Source organism: Kogia breviceps, chromosome 12 (assembly GCF_026419965.1).
Source record: "Kogia breviceps isolate mKogBre1 chromosome 12, mKogBre1 haplotype 1, whole genome shotgun sequence".
NCBI lineage: Eukaryota > Metazoa > Chordata > Mammalia > Artiodactyla > Physeteridae > Kogia > Kogia breviceps.
The window spans coordinates 97,173,446-97,190,048 of record NC_081321.1 but is presented as its reverse complement, the minus strand read 5'-3'; the positions used below and the strand labels follow the sequence as shown (position 1 = coordinate 97,190,048).

The following is a 16,603-nucleotide window of genomic DNA, read 5'->3' as shown; positions in this document are numbered from 1 at the left end:
GCCCTGGCTTGGGGGCTGGATGGAGAGCCTGGGCCCTGGCCCCGCAGCCCGGGCTTCTGGACAGGACCCCGGGGCATTCAGGGCCAGGCCTGGGACGCGGGCACGAGATGGGAAACCAAGGGGCTCGGGGTTGTGTTTTCTGCCTGAGTGGGGAGCAGTGCGGCGGAGGATGAGGGGAAGGACGTGTCTGCAAGGGGCCTGGCCCGGAGTAGACTCAGCAGCGATTTTGAAAAAAAGGGAGGAGAGATGGGACTTCCCTGGCGGTCCAGTGGTTAAGACTCTGCACTTCCACTGCAGGGGGCACGGGTCCCATCCCTGGTCGGGGAACCAAGATCCCGCAAGCCATGCTGGTGAGGCAAAAAATAAAAAGGGAGGAGAGAAAGAGGAAGTGACAGAAGAAACTTATAGACAAAGTTGTGAAATGGAGGAAGCTGGAGCAGGTTGCGGAGGTCAGAAATCACTGGCCCCATAGGGCCTGTGTGTCTTTCTTGTCCAAAAATAGTACATAAGTACTTACTCGCTTATGTGCTAATGGTCCCTCTCCCCCAAGGGACCTGTGTTTGTCCCACTGAAGCCAAGCTTGGGGTAGGGGCCCCGTAATTATCTTTCAAATGATAATGACAATGTTTGTTTTCTAATGCTGGTCGTGCCTTCTAAACAGAGCTCACAACTCACTCTGGGGCAACCACAGTATCAAGAAGGATGCTACTCCTGAGGGGTTTTCCCAAGAGGGTCTGTTCTCACCCCCTTTTTTTTGGGGGGGGGGCATGCTGGGCAATTTATGGGATCTTAGTTCCCCGACCAGGGATTGAACCCAGGCCCTCGGCAGTGAGAGCATGGAGTCTTAACCACTGGACCACCAGGGAATTCCCTTTTCACCCATTTCTTTTTTTTTTTTTTTTTTAATTAATTAATTTTTTTTTGGCTGTGTTGGGTCTTCATTGCTACACGCGGGCTTTCTCTGATTGCAGCGAGCAGGGCCTACTCTCTGTTGTGCTGCCTGGGCTTCTCACTGCGGTGGCTTCTCTTAGTGCAGAGCACGGGCTCTAGGCGCACGGGCTTCAGTAGTTGTGGCACGCGGGCTCAGTAGTTGTGGCTCGTGGGCTCCAGAGCACAGGCTCAGCTGTTGTGGAGCACAGGCTTAGTTGCTCCGCGGCATGTGGGATCTTCCCAGACCAGGGCTCGAACCCGTGTCCCCTGCATCGGCAGGCGGATTCTCAACCACCGCGCCACCGGGGAAGCCCCCTTTTCACCCATTTCTGAGCCCACAGGGACTCTACTCCTTTGGCCCCAGGCCAGGCAGCCCCCCTCCCCCCACCCTCACCCTGGGGCCAGAAATGGGTGTGACAAAACCAGAGCTGGGCTCCAGTGTCCAGTCCCTTTCTCAGTCCTTAGCGGATACTAGGTCTGGATCTTGGTTCTGGCCTTCTGGCCTCACGCAGCAAGGGCTGGGGTGAGGGTACTAGGGACCCCAGTAAGGTGGGGGGAGCAGAGGTCTGTGTACCTGCAGGGCAGGGCCAGCCGGCTGGCTTGAACCTAAGCAGGGTGGTGGGTTGGTGCTGGTTCTGTAGTAATGCTGGGTGCCATTGCAGGTTCGTCATGGCCTCAGGGAACTGGGCTGGGGCTCCATCAGAATCCTTGACAATGTCAAGGCTGGCACCTTGACAATGGCAAGCCGCCCTCGGAGGCAGCATGAGTCAGGCAGGTCATTCAGTGCCAGTCACAGCTGGATTGGTAATATTAATGGGCGTCACGGCCTTGGGCAAGTTAATTAGTGCCTTCAAGCCTCAGATTCCTTTTTTTTTTTTTTTCAGATACCATATTAAAGAGTGGGGATATCACACCCATTAGGATCCCTGCTGTTTAAATAAATAAACAAACCCAAAACAGGAAATAAGTATTGGTGAGGACGTGGAGAGATTGGAACCCTTGTGCCCTGTTGGCGGGGGTATAAAATGCTGTAGCCAGGACGTCGAGGCCTCTGGGCTGGGATGACCCTCGCTGTGGGTGGAGCCAGGGGAGCCACGGCCAGTACAGTGGTAGCAGCTGGACTGACCGCTGCTGCTGCAGGATTTGCAGGCTGTCTTACGCTTTGCAAGCCAGGAAACACATGGAGCCTCAAGTAAAACAAGTTTTTCAAAGTCTACCAAAATGTGCCTTCTGTGGTGGCTATTACAGAGGTGGGTTTGAACCCAAAATGACAAAATGGGAAGCAGCATTAGCATGGTAATTAGTGTAAGCTCTACTGCCAATAAAGGAAAAATAAGAAATGTTTATTAACGAGCTATGCTTTTAAATCACACGACAAGGGGGGATCTCCTTATATAGCAGCCCCAAATCAGTGATGCTAAAGATTTACTAGAAGGTCAAACTGAAAAAAGAAATAAATGTATGATGAATTTTACTTTTTTTTTTTTTTTGGCCGAGACACGCAGCTTGTGGGATCTTAGTTCCCCGACCAGGGATCGAACCCAGGTCCTTGTCAACATAAGCACGGAGTTCTAACCACTGGACCACCAGGGAATTCCCATATGATGAATTTTAAGTTCTTATTCATTTATGTACTTGAGTACCAGCTTTTTAAAAATAAAGTGCCTCAAAACTTAAAACGGTGTAGACACCCCTCAAAAAACGAAACACAGAATTATCATAGGATCCAGCAAGCCCACTTCTGAGAATATCTCCAAAAAAATTGAAAGCAGACTCTTGAACAGATATTTGAACACCCATGTTCAGAGTTATTCACAATGGCCAAAAGGTGGGAACAACTCAAATACACGTCCCTTGACTGATGAATGAATGAACAAAATGATAAATACATACAATGGAGTATTATCCAGCCTTAAAGAGGAAAAGCATTCTGACACATGCTACAACAGGGATGAAACTTGAGGACATTATTCTAAGTGAAAGAAGCCAGTCACAAAAAGACAAATTCTGAATGTTTTCACTTACGTGAGGCACCTGAAGTAGTCGGATTCGTAGACACAGAAAGTAGATGGTAGTCAACAGGGCTGCGGGGAGGGGAACGGGGAGTTAGTGTTTAGTGGGAAAAGTTTCAGTTTTGCAACATGATTCAGTTCTAAAGATTGGTTACGCAACAACGTGAATATACTTTATCACACTACTGAACTGTACACTTAAAATGGTTGATATAATAAATGTTATGTTGTGTGTATTTTACCACATTAAAAAAAAACACGAGATAACACTACTGAGCAGGCAGGGTCCTTGAGAGGGTGTAATGGGGGGATTTCTGGCCAAGATCTTAGGGTGGTGTCCTGTGCGAAGTAGGGGCAGGCTTCATGGGCCTGCAACCTGGGCAGCCATACAGGGCCCCTGAGCTCAGAGCAGTCCCTCACTTGGTTAATGCTGCTGTAGTTGTGTTGAAATTCCTAATAATTTTTGAACGACGGTACCCGCATTTTCATGTTGCATGGTGTCCTACAAATTATGTAGCTGGTTCGGCCCCTCAGCCAATGGGAGGCTGGCGGTTCTTAGTGAAAAAGACACCTGGGGATGCCCTGGTGGCGCAGCGGTTGAGAATCTGCCTGCCAATGCAGGGGACACGGGTTCGAGCCCCGGTCTGGGAAGATCCCACGTGCCGCGGAGCGACTGGGCCCGTGAGCCACAACTACTGAGCCTGCGCGTCGGGAGCCTGTGCTCCGCAACGGGAGAGGCCGTGACAGTGAGAGGCCCGCGCACCACGATGAAGAGTGGCCCCCGCTTGCCACAACTAGAGAAAACCCTCGCACAGAAACGAAGACCCAACACAGCCAAAAATAAATAAATAAATAAATAAATAAATAAATAAATAAATAAATAAATAAATAAATAAATAAAATACGTAGCCAAAAAATAAAGAAATAAAATAAACATTAAAAAAAAAAAAGACACCTGGACAGACCTTGCCATCAACCTCATTCAGAAAGAGCTGGTGAAGTATGTGCCGTGCTGGGGGTGGAGAAGGGTATGGGGGCCACATGACAACAGCACCCCTCCCTGGGGGTTGAGGGGCATTGGGGCCACCTGCCAAGGGAGGAGAGGGCCACAGACAGCACAGGCTGGTAAGGGGCTGGGCCAGATCAACCCAAGATGGGGCCCCGACCATCCCCGAGTTGGTATTTCAAGTCTCCCCCTGCAGACCGTGGCCCCAAGGAACCAGCCTCAGAAACCAGCCATCGAAGGAACGTCTCAACCGGGAAACAATGTTTATTGAACACCTACTATGAGCCAGCGGTAAACACACCATCTGTGATCCTCCCTTTCTCATTCACCTTCTGGGTTTAAGAACTGAGGCGGGAACCAAGGAGGGACCAGTGGCAGCAGTAGGGTGTGAACCTGGCCAGTCGGGTTCCAGATTAGCGCTGGCTCCACTAGATGGCGCTAAACGTAAATAACGATGCGCGCAAAGAGCTCCACGGGCCGGGAAGGGGTTGTGCGGAGGTTTCTGGAACGCCAGCAAGCAAAGCTCAGAGCATCACCTTGAAAGTGCGGCCGTCGCTCCAGAAGGCGGCTCTTTGTTTTTCAGGGAGGCAGTAGTGTGAACGATCAGGTTTCCTAGGTTCAAATCCAGGCTCTGCCACTTAAAAGTTCCACACATTTTCACAACATTTAAATTTTTATTTATTTATTTTTCTTGCTTAATATGTTTTATTTGATATTCTTGCTAGCTTTTCATTGCTTTTTAAAAAAAAATCACAACTGGGCTTCCCTGGTGGCGCAGTGGTTGAGAATCCGCCTGCCGATGCAGGAGACACGGGTTCGTGCCCTGGTCCGGGAAGATCCCACATGCCGCGGAGCAACTAAGCCCGTGAGCCATGGCCGCGGAGCCTGTGCTCCGCAACGGGAGAGGCCACGACAGTGAGAGGCCCGCATACTGCAAAAAAAAAAAAAAAAAAAAAAAAAAAAAAAAATCACAACTTTTTAACTGATGAAATAAAAATATAATAACAACTGAGTATAATTTTTTTTGTAATACAGGTCTACTACTAACGAGAAGAATGGATTTCTTTGGGGGGCAGGAGGGGAGATAATTTCACTTAACTGGGGTCCAAAGTTAGTGTGTTCCCTAAAAACAAATCGGCTGCAAACGGTCACAAGTAAAAATCATTCTTAGCTTTCTGGAGCAGGTAGTGGGCTGGATTTGGCCAGTGGTTTGCTGACTCTTGATCTAGTATTTTAACTGTGTTAACTGTGTCCTTGGCATTCACTTTTCCTTCTGCTGAAATTTGTGCCTTTCTTTGTGGGGCGCGGCAAAGCGTTGCCGCAAAGCAGGGTAGAAAAAGCTGAGTCATCCATCCTGTAGCCAGTGCGCATGCGTTGAGATATGCTAACAAGGTTTTAGAGCAGTAACCAGTCCGAAGGCGACGTGTAATTATGCCTTCGATATGAACCAATCAGAGACTTGCACAGTATCCCGAATCTTATATAGGCAGCTGCCGTTACGGCTGCGGGGTCTTCCTTCCATCTTTCCTTAACCAAGCTGTACTCCAATGAAGTGTGATACGAGAAGAATCTAGCGTGTGGCGACTGTTATTCTGCTGGTCAGACGCAGCTCGCCATATTTCTTGAATGTTCTTGGTCTTTAATGTTTTTGGCTGAGTGTCTGAACTCTCTCTTTGATGAACTATTCTCAAGGTTCATGGACTGAACTGAATGCTTATGTCTCCCCCCACCCCCCGACCCCCACCCTCTCTCATTCCTGTGCTGAAATCCTATTCCCCAATGTGATGGTATTAGGAGGTGGGCCTTAGGGAGGTGATTAGGTCATGAGGGTGGAGCCCTCATGAATGGGATTAGTGCCTGTATGAGCCGCCAGAGAGCTCCCTCACTCCTGCCATGTGGGGACTCAGCAAGATGATTATCCATGAATCAGGAAGCAAGCCCTCACCAGACACCGAATCTGCTGGCGCCAGAACTGCGAGAAATACATGTGTTGTTTAGAAGGCACCCGGTCCCTGGTGTTTTTGTTCTAGCAGCCCAAACGGACTAAGACGCGTGGCTTTATCCTAAATGTCAGAGGACTGTCTGCTCTCTAAGGAGACCGACCAGGAATTACCTTACTTAACTTTCTGGCCAACTGTCCATGTCACTGCTTCTTATCTCAGGGTAATTTCAGAGTTTTGTTCAGAAAACTGATTTTGGGGGGGAACTTCTCTCTTTTGCATGGTGGGGAGCATTTGTCCTCATTTTTATTGTTGCCCATTTATCTGTTCTTATCTCATCTTCCAGGAATTCCTCACTGTTTTGTCTATTGGGAGTATTTCTCCTAGCCTTCCAACTATGTCACGGATTTCTAGCAGATGATCACTTATGCAGAAAACCAGATCTAGAAAGTGGATTAAGCCTATTTCTGTAGTTCAACTAACTTAACACCAAAAGGGAGACATGTCTTTGAAAAGAATTTAACAAACAACATATATTTGCACAATTGCAGTTCAGTACTTTATACAATGGTTATCCTTCAAAACGTATAAACTGGGATCTGCCATAACTTGTGCTGTGATACCCCCGGGTGACATCTCCCCTTGTGCCTGAGTCCTTCTCCCCATGTGAGGAAGATGGGACTGCGCCATATGAGCAATCCCTCTTGCCTGCCTGGTGGAGCTAAGAACACCAGTGATCACGCAGCATGGCAAACGGGGCCTCAATAGCCACAAAGGCATGAGTTAGGAACAGATGATTTTTTTTTTGGCCGTGCCTCAGGGCTTGCGGGATCTTAGCTCCCCGACCAGGGATGGAAACCGCGCCCCAGCAGTGAAAGCGCAGAGTCCTAACCACTGGACCACCAGGGAATTCCCAGAAACGGATGATCTTAAAACAAAACTTTTTAGAGAAATTCCTTTATTTGGATGTTTTTGGTATTCAGATTCCTGGATAGTTAAACTTCTATTGTATTTTTCTATTTCTTCTTCTGCCTTTTCAGTGAGATTTTGGGGTGTGAAAAGATGTTCAGTCCACTGTTTCAAAATGGAAAAAAGTTTGTTTTTTATTTTATTTTTAAAATTTTTATTTTTATTATTTATTAATTTATTGTTTATTTTTATTTTAGTTGCGGCAGGTGGGCTCTTCATTGTGACACAGGCTTCTCTCTAGTTGTGGTGCATGGGCTCCAGAGCATGTGGGCTCGCTAGTTGTGGTGCACAGGCTTAGCTGCCCCTCAGCATGTGGGATCTTAGTTCCCCAACCAGGGATTGAACCTGCATCCCCTGCATTGGAAGGCAGATTCTTAACCACTGACCACCATGGAAGTCCCCAAAGTTTGTCTTTTAACTTTATTTTATTGAAGCTTTAAAAAAGTAAAAAATAATACTTTTGTGCTACTAAAAAATTCAGACAATAAAAAATATAGGCTATAAGAAGAGAAAGTACTTTCTATTCCAACCCCTGAAGAGAATGACTCTTAACAGTAACTGCATATCGTTTTTCAGGCTTTTTTTTTTTTTTTTTTTTTTTTTTTTTTTTTTTTGTGGTATGCGGGCCTCACTGTTGTGGCCTCTCCCGTTGCGGAGCACAGGTTCCAGACGCGCAGGCTCAGCGGCCATGGCTCACGGGCCCAGCCGCTCTGCGGCATGTGGGATCTTCCCGGACCGGGGCACGAACCCGTGTCCCCTGCATCGGCAGGCGGATTCTCAACCACTGCGCCACCAGGGAAGCCCCAGGCTTTTTTTTATGCCTCTTAAATTATGTTTAATGCATATACATATTAACGATTTTTAAAATCATACTATACAAAGTAGTGCAATTTGCACTTTTCATTTAATATATTATGTATATGTTTCCAGGTCAGCACATGTAGATCCACTTTATCCCTTTAATAGGTAAATATTATTTCATTAAATTGATGAACTTTAAATTAGCCAATAAGACTTCTGCTAAAAAACATTTATATTTTTTCCAATTTTTAATTATTAGAAATAATACTGCTTTAAATGCTATTGTACACATATCTTTGTTTACCTGTGAGAGAATTTCTATAGAATAAACTTCTAAAACTGGAATTTATAGGTTAAAGAGTATATAATTAAACATGTATTAAAAGTCTGATGAATATTGCCAAATTGCCAGCCTTCTAAAAGCTATGCTAATATTCACTTCTATTAGTAGTGGATGTGAGTGCTTTTTTCTCATATCCTTTCTAACATTAGTCGTAACTATATCTTAAATTTTTGCCAATTTTGTCAGTAAAAAATACCTCATTAAACATTTTAATATCCTTAATTTTTAGTGACGGGCATATTTTCATATTTTTACTTACCATCTTTCTTTATCCTTCTGCTCCGGAATTTGTGGTTCCATCTCTTCTGCCGATTTTTGTATTTTTTTCTTATTGATTTGTGCAAATTCTTTGTATATTGTGGATATTAACTAATGCTTTGTCAGATGATGGACACATTTTCAGTTTATCATTTAACTTAGTTGATTGTATTTTTGGCCTCTTATAAGTTATGTTTTTACAACTTGTGAAGATGGATCTTTCTAGGCCCAACAGGAAACTGAGACACTATACAGGAAAGAGGTTAACAGATTTTAACTACATTAAAACTAACAACATATTAAGGAGTCTGGATGTTATCTTGATGGCAATGGAAAGTCCTTAAAGACTTTTTAACTAGATTTACATGATTAGATTAGCATTGAGATTCTTAGTTTCCTGTCTTTCTCCTGGGACTACCTAGCTCCCAGTTAATTCTTCACATTGGCTAGAACTTTTCCTACTATTTGCTCTTGTGCTGTTGGTCTCCTCCCACTGCCTGCACCTAAGCCTTCTGGTATTTGGGCTGCTGGTGATGCTGTTTGGAGTGGCATGTACTCTGCACAGGGGCAGGACATGGTAAGACATGTTAAACATCTTCCTAGGTGCTATTCACCTAGGAATTTAAACACTTTTCCACCCTTGAGAGATGGAGATCATTATTCCCACTTCTCCACGAAAAAAACTGTAATTAAGAGTCTGGAGGCTTCCCTGGTGGCACAGTGGTTAGGAATCTGCATGCCAATGCATGGGATGCAGGTTTGAGCCCCAGTCCGGAGGATCCCACATGCCGCAGAGTAGCTGGGCCTGTGCGCCACAACTACTGAGCCCACATGCCACAACTACTGAGGCCCATGCGCCTGGAGCCTGTGCTCCGCAACAACAAGGGAAGCCACTGCAGTGATAAGCCTGCACACTGCAGTGAAGAGGGCCCCCGCTCGCTGCAACTGGAGAAGGCCCACGCACAGTAACAAAGACCAAATGCAGTCATAAATAAATAAATACATAAATTTATTTTAAAAATTTTAAAAGGCTGGGATTTTCCCGTGCCCAGACACCTAGAATGTAACAGAGCAGGGATGTAAATTCTGTTTCTCTTCTTTTATGCTGCCTTCAAGTACACTTTCATGGCTGACAGATGTCTGGGGTACATGCTCTTTTATTTTGTATTAATTCAACAAGTATTTGAGCAATTAGTGTTTGTGCCTTTTTTAAAAAAATAATCTTCCCAACAACCCTTCAATATAGGTGCTGTTGTTCCATTTACAGATAAGAAACTGAGGCAAGAGAAGTGACAGTGACCTGTCAAAAGCCACAAAGCTAGTAGATTTTGAAGCCAGGATTCAATCTAGGCCTGGCTTGTTTTTCTGGTTTTTTCGGCCGCGCGCGCGCGGCTTGTGGCATCTTAATTCCCCAACCAGTGACTGAACCCTCGCCCTCGGCAGTGAAACCGCGGAGTCCTAACCACTGGACCGCCAGGGAATTCCCCTGGCTTCAGTTTTAAATTTCTCACTAGGCTAGGCTGCCTCTTCCTAACAGAAGGCATTTTAAAAATCTAGTTTGAGGAACTAAACCTGTCCCACGCTCAGGGAACACTTCACCAATGAGGTTACCTTTGAGTAGGCCATTTATTGATTACTGGTTGCTGAGCACAATTTGTTATCCTTACAACAAACCCTACGAGGGAGGTGCTATGAACAGTCCTAGTTTTACAGATACTGAAGCTAAGCAGCAGAGGGGATAAAGAGCCGACTGGACCCAGGGCCCCAGGCATCACACCGCTCTACCTCCCACTATCAGGCTCGATCCCGACCCCTCGCAACCTCACTTCTGGGCCCTGAAGGTTGCAAGGCTCCCGGGGGTGGACGGCTGACTCCTCGTAGGATCTCAGCGCCAGGCGTAGCGGGCCACCGGGATAGGGGTGTAGACGCCGGCAGGGCTAGTCTGACCCCGGAAGCAGTCGCGGCGCGGGCAAGGCCGCGTCTTCGGTTGCCAGGGAGCCCCGGAAGTAGAGCCGGTCCGCGCCGGGTAGCGGTCCGCGTCCTCCTCTGAGCGCCCGGGCCGCGGCGCGGGGCCGCCGTGCTCCGCGCTTCTGGGCGCTCCTCCGCGCTGTGCGCCCACAGGTGAGGCCCCGCCGCCGAAGCCGCCGCCTCCGGGGACCGAGGGTGTGCCGTTCTGGGTGGGCGAGTGCGCATGCGCGAACGATTGTGGGCCCTGGTCTACGGGGCCGCGAAGGTGCGGTTTCGATGCTGCTCGCTGGACTCGCGTTCCCCGGGAAGCCTACGCTGACCACTGTGCCCCTCATCCTCCTCCGAGTTCCTATAACTTAACTCGTGCCGCTCGATCCTTGTAATTGCATTCTTATTATTGGTTATCCCAGAATTTCATTGTTCCTAGGTTTTTTCATTCATTTGCAATCTGTATTGTTCCTATTGGCATCTTGCAGGGCGCGGTGTACCTGTGGCTAGAGCTATGGACAGGAGACAGGAGATAAGTGTTCCCCGCCCTGCTCCCCTGTCTCCGGGCGACTGTTTTCCCATCATTAGAGGGGGTGGGGTGGTGGTAGTCATACACCCCTAGAGTAGCTGTGGCATTACAGGGGATTCATTCTAGACCTAAAAGTATCTGGTCGTTGTAAGCCGTTTGGAGGTTTGTTTGCAAAGCGGTTCTTTGTTCGGGAAATATTTAATGAGCACATTTGGGTGCTGGGTTGTGGCAGTACAAAAAGATTGGCCCCGCCCTGCACTCAGGGAGTTACAGGCACTGGTAAACACGTACGTGGAGCATGGGGGTGAGGAGACGGACAGGGCAACACAGCTGCGACCGAATGCTGCACGGCACTGATGTGAAGTCGTCATTTATATTGTTACTTTATTTAAAGATGGCTTTTTGCCTTTTCAAAAAAGACTTAACTGGCTGGAAAGGAATGCAAGTGTCCTAGGATTCTGGCCTAGCTGGGACTTTATTGAAACTGATAGTGATCAAAGTGTCTGGGGTAGGGGGATGAGGGCAGAGACTGCTCCCATTTTCCGATGGCTGGACCCAGAAGAGTGAAGTGACTCCCATGAAGGTGAGTCCCCCGCCCCCCGCTGTTTCTCCTCAGAGGTTGTTCTAACTTTTGTCTGGGAGTAGTCATAACTCCAGGAGTGTAAAAGGCCTCCTGGCAGAGTTCTGTCCTCCTGGGGTTGTAGGCACAGAGATTTCCCGAGATGTTCCCTCGCTCAGCAGAAATCAGCTAAACTCCCGGCCTCCTATTTCTCACCAGGGTAAAGTTGTGGAAGTGTTTATGGGTGATTGTTTCCTGGGTCTCCCCCTTGGGACTTACAGCCCCTGTAGGGCTGGGCTGCGCCTACTTCACTGCTTGGCACAAACAGTGCTTGTTTGATTGTGTGTGTGGAGGGAATTCACGTCTTTATTTTTGTTAATTCATCACATATTGGTTGAGAGCCTGCTATTGCTAGACACTGTTCTGGGTGCTGGGGATTCAGCAGGAGATTAAGCGGAACAGCACTGCTGCTCACAATGTGACATATCTGTGTCAGACAGATAGTCACCAAGGAACCAAATACATGAACTAGACCAGGTCTTTTCTGCTGCAAATGGCATTATTTCATTCTTTTTATGGCTGAGTAATACTCCATTGTATATACATACCAATCTTCCTTATCCATTTATCTATTGATAGATATTTAAGTTGTTTCCGTGTCTTGGCTATTGTAAACAGTGCTGCTATGAACATTGGGGTGCATGTATCTTTTCAAATTATATTAGTTTTCTCCGGATATATGCCCAGGAGGGGGACTGCAGGATCATATGGCAACTCTGTTTTTATTTTTTTGAGGAACCGCCATACTGTTTTCCATAGTGGTTGCACCAATTTACATTCCCACCAATAGTGTAGGCAGGTTCCCTTTTCTCCACACCCTCTCCAGCATTTGTTATTTGTAGACTTTTTGATGATGGCCATTCTGACTGGTGTGAGGTGTTACCTCATTGTAGTTTTGATTTGCATTTTTCTAGTAATTAGCAATGATAAGCATCTTTTCTTGTGCCTGTTGGCCATCTGTACGTCTTCTTTAGGGAAATGTCTATTTAGGTCTTCTGCCCATTTTTTGATTGGGATTTTTTTTGGTGTTGTTGTTATTGACTTGTATGAGCTCTTTGTATATTTTGGATAAGCATTTGTCAGTTGCATCATTTGCAAACATTTTCTCCCAGTCCATAGATTGTCTTTTCATTTTGTTTATGGTTTCCTCTGCTGTGCAAAAGCTTATGTTTGATTAGGTCCCATTTGTTTATTCTTGCTTTTATTTCTATTGCTTTGGGAGACTGACCTAAGAAAACTGGCACAATTTATGTCAGAGAATGTTTTGCCTGTGTTCTCTTCTAGGAGTTTTTCGGTGCCGTGTCTTATATTTGAGTCTTTAAGCCATTTTGAGTTTATTTTGGTGTGTGCTGTGAGCGTGTGTTCTAACTTCAGTGATTTACATGTGGCTGTGCAGCTATCTCATCCCCACTTGCTGAAGAGACTGTCTTCTGCATTGTACATCCTTGCCTCCTTTGTCAAAGATTAATTGACCATAGGTATGTGGGTTTATTTCTGGGCTCTCTAATCTTTTTTTTTTTCAAATACATTTTTTTTTTTTTTTTTTTTGCGATACGTGGGCTTCTCACTGTTGTGGCCTCTCCCGTTGCGGAGCACAGGCTCCGGACGCGCAGGCTCAGCGGCCATGGCTCACAAGCCCAGCTGCTCCACGGCATGTGGGATCTTCCCGGACCAGGGCACGAACCCGTGTCCCCTGCATCGGCAGGCGGGTTCTCAACCACTGCGCCACCAGGGAAGCCCCATTTATTTTTTAATTTTTGTCTGCGTTGGGTCTTCATTGCCGTGCGCGGGCTTTCTCTAGTTGCAGCGAGCTGGGGGCTACTCTTCGTTGTGGTGCACGGGCTTCTCATTTTGGTGGCTTCTCTTCTTGCGGAACACAGGCTCTAGGCACACGGGCCTCAGTAGTTGTGGCTCGCGGGCTCTAGAGCGCAGGCTCAGTAGTTGTGGCGCACGGGCTTAGTTGCTCCGCGGCATGTGGGCTCTTCCCGGATCAGGGCTCGAACGCGCGTCCCCTGCACTGGCAGGCGGATTCTTAACCACTGCGCCACCAGGGAAGTCCCTGGGCTCTCTATTCTATTCCATTGATCCGTATGTCTGTTTTTATGCCAATCATTTGTGTATTTTATTTTAGGTAAGAATCCGAGTCAAAATTTGGTGAAACGAGAGAAATTGGACGTTCCCGTTGGCTCCATAATTACCTATGGTAGGTCCAGGCTGAGATGTTTTCCTTGGTGACCACTTGTCCACACAGCAGGTGGAGGGTGCGGGGGCCGAGAGGAAACCTACCCTTCTCAGAGGCTCCATTTCCTGCTCAGTAAAGTGAAGGTGAGAATATTTGCCCCATCGGCCTTATTGGGTTTAGGATTGTACCCTTGGAAGCATTTTCAGACTATTTTATGACTGAAGTGCAGCACACGTATGAAGTACGGCCTTTATCTTTATTCTGTGTTGTTGCTCTTACTTCTGCATCATCTCCAGGTGGGAGTTGTGGCGGGAGTGAGGTCGCCCAGTGAGACTGGTGTTTGAAGTGCAGGGTGTGGGTTGTGGTGTAGGCGCTACCTGGCTTGGGGGTGATTCTCACCGAAATCCTGTGTCTGCAGTTGGACTCTAGGGGGCAGAGTAGGAGCAGGATTGGTCAGGGATGCAGGGATGTTCAGACTGAAACCAAATACAGGCCGACCTCAGAGATAACTGCAGATTCCAGTCCGGACCACCGCAGTGAAGCGAATTATCGCAAGAAGGCAAGTTTTTTGGCTCATGAGTTTTTTGGTTTCCCACTGGATTTAAAAGTTATCTTTACACTGCACTGCAGACTGCATTGGGCGTTAGCAACTTGTCTAAAAGAGGTACATGCCTTAACTAAAAAATACTTTATTGCTAAAAAATGGTAACCATCACCTGCACCTTCCGTGAGTTACAATAGTAACACCGAAGATCACTAGATCACAGATCACCGTAGCACATATATAATAATGAAAAAGTGTGAAACATTCCAAGAATATTGTGACACAGAGACACGAAGTGAGCAAATACTGTTGGAAAAATGGTGCCGAGAGACTTGCTCGATGCAGCGTTGCCCCAAAACTTCAATTTCTAGCAAACGCAGTACGTGCAAATCACCCGTGGTGAAAAAGTAAACTCCCCTCAGCAGTCGGCCTGGACAGCGCGACGGGGTGTGAGGCGTGCGGGGTTTGCTCCGGTACAGACTTGAGTTACCGGCACACAGCGACTCGGCTTCTGTGGTGCTTCTGCCATCATTTCCGTGTGGTGGCTGCTGACCTGCACGTCGGTCGTGACCGATCAGTTAGCAGCCTTATGTGGCTGTCACGTGGCACTTAGAGTTCGTAGGGAGCGGTTCCATTTATTCCTTACTTTGACTCTGTGGGTGTTGTCATCATCCTTATGAAGGCCAAGTTCACAGAGGGAAGGGAGGGGCTGTGTGGAAAGCGGTTTAGAGTAGGGTCACCCTAGGTTTGGCTCAAGCCACCATCAGTCCCTTTGGTCTGTTCTTACACAGGCTTTTAACCTTTGAGCCTCAGCTTCCTCCTCTGAAAACCAGGGATGATGGCAGTAGTGTGAGATGCTTCCTGAGCGCTTCCTTATACGCCAGGCACTGTTCTCGGCGCTTGACGTGTGTTCACTCATTTACTTCTCACTCCAGCCTATGACATGGGTAGATACTGTTGTTATCCCCATTTTACAGAGGGGGAAACAAGTTCAGAGAGGTTAAGTAACTTGCCCAAAGTCACACAGCTAGTGAGTGGTGGAGCTGGGCCTCAAACCCAAGCTCCGGGACCTGTGCTTGACCACAGTCCCGCCTCGATGACACCACCTGCCTTGCAGGGCGGCGCGAGGAGGGAGTGGGCTGGCGCTGGGTGGAAGCACCCTGAGCTCCGCCTGGTGGATTCTGTCACGAGAGTGTCTTCTCTTTTCCTTTCCCAGGCGACACGTACCTGGGTCCCCGTCTCTACGTCCCATGCCTTTCCTGCCCTGTTAAGTTGCCCCAAGTGTGAAACTATTACAAGTCCATGGGGGAGGTGCCTCGTTTCATAAAAAGCCCTCGAGGCTCATCAGGTCCCCTGGCTTTCAAGCCCAGTTTTTCACAGAAGCCTTTCTTCCTGAAAGCCCTTCACCTTCTGTGAAGAGGTACACAGAAGTGTAACAAATGCAGCCTTCTCTGGTCAGAGTTGGGGTGGGAGCCTGGAATCCTGGGCTGCCCCAGCAGCTTGAAAACCAGAATTCAAAGGAGGAAACAAGTCCAGAAACTTTCTCAACGTCACATGGTGGTACTGACAGGCCTGTGACCACAATCTCTCATTCTCTCTGAAGTGATCATTTGCTGCATGCCAGGCATGGTGCCAGGCCCTGGGTGCAAAGCAGTGACAAAGAAAGCCAGCTCCTGCCCTCTAGCAAGGACAGAACTGCAGGGTGCCAAGGGGCCGCATAGCTGGTCTGGAGAGTCAGAGAGGCTTTGTGGAGGAAGTGACATTCACTTATGCTGGCAGACGAGTGGGCGGTAGCTTGGCCAGGCAGAGCAGGGCGGAGTGCTGCAGGCAGAGCATGTGCCAAGGCCCTGAGGTAGAAGAGGAGGTGGGCAGAGAAGTCCAGTGTGGCAGGAACAGCGGGTGAGGGAGAAGGTGGCACAGGATGTACCTGGAAAAGCAGGTGAGGGCCAGGGGGCTGCGTGTTTTAAGTACAGTGAGAGCCACGTTGCTTGTTCACCGGGACTGATGTGGTCAGACAAACACTTAATATCCCCCACAGTTAGGGACTTCCCTGGTGGTCCAGTGGCTAAGACTCCGCGCTCCCAATGCAGGGGGCCCGGGCTCGATCCCTGGTCGGGGAACTAGATCCCGCATACATGCCGCAACTAGAAAGATCCCGCGTGCCGCAACTGAGACCCGGCGCAGCCCAAATAAATAAACAAATAGATTGAATATTAAAAAAGATCACCCACAGTCAAAGGGAGTGAACTGGTGTAGCAAATGGGGCAGCAGCAGGGAGGCAGGCAGAACTTGAGGGGCCGGGGGCTGCCCAGACTGGGGTGAGAGCTCCCGCGCACCTGTCAGAAGTCAGCTCCGGGGTCCCCGCTCAGGGCAGCCTGGCCAGCTGCCTCCGCTCTCACAGCGGCGCCCGTCCTGGTGCCTCTCCTTGGGGCTCCAGCCACAGCTGCCGTTCAGCGTGTGCTGCCTTGACTTCCCACGTAACCGGGATCCTCAGTCTCGGCACAGCTGGCCTTT

At 48.1% G+C, this 16,603-nt stretch overlaps 1 protein-coding gene, 1 long non-coding RNA gene and 1 pseudogene across 10 annotated transcripts in view; 2 read left to right on the top strand and 1 right to left on the bottom strand.

The window, feature by feature from the left end:
* Nucleotides 1-292: 292 nt before the first annotated feature.
* Nucleotides 293-10,183, bottom strand: LOC136792322 (uncharacterized). Its single transcript, XR_010835956.1, has 4 exons — nt 10,045-10,183; nt 8,261-8,506; nt 2,956-3,014; nt 293-347 (listed from the first exon to the last, which is right to left on the bottom strand). It is a non-coding gene; the product is annotated as an uncharacterized lncRNA (long non-coding RNA).
* On the top strand, nt 1,992-2,941 carry LOC131767300 (mitochondrial import inner membrane translocase subunit TIM14 pseudogene; annotated as a pseudogene).
* Nucleotides 10,184-10,244: 61 nt separating the features above from the next.
* The window catches only part of TTLL1 (TTL family tubulin polyglutamylase complex subunit L1), a 32,270-nt gene continuing 25,911 nt past the window's right edge, over nt 10,245-16,603 (top strand). For 2 of the 9 annotated variants that reach the window (XM_067010353.1, XM_067010350.1), the window contains exon 1: nt 10,257-10,380. The gene's annotated coding sequence lies outside the window, so the exon portion shown is untranslated. Of the gene's footprint in view, nt 10,381-10,455; nt 10,607-10,872; nt 11,328-13,494; nt 13,689-16,603 lie in introns of those variants that run through there. The other 7 variants (XM_059080930.2, XM_067010351.1, XM_067010352.1 and 4 more) reach the window with 7 other exon arrangements.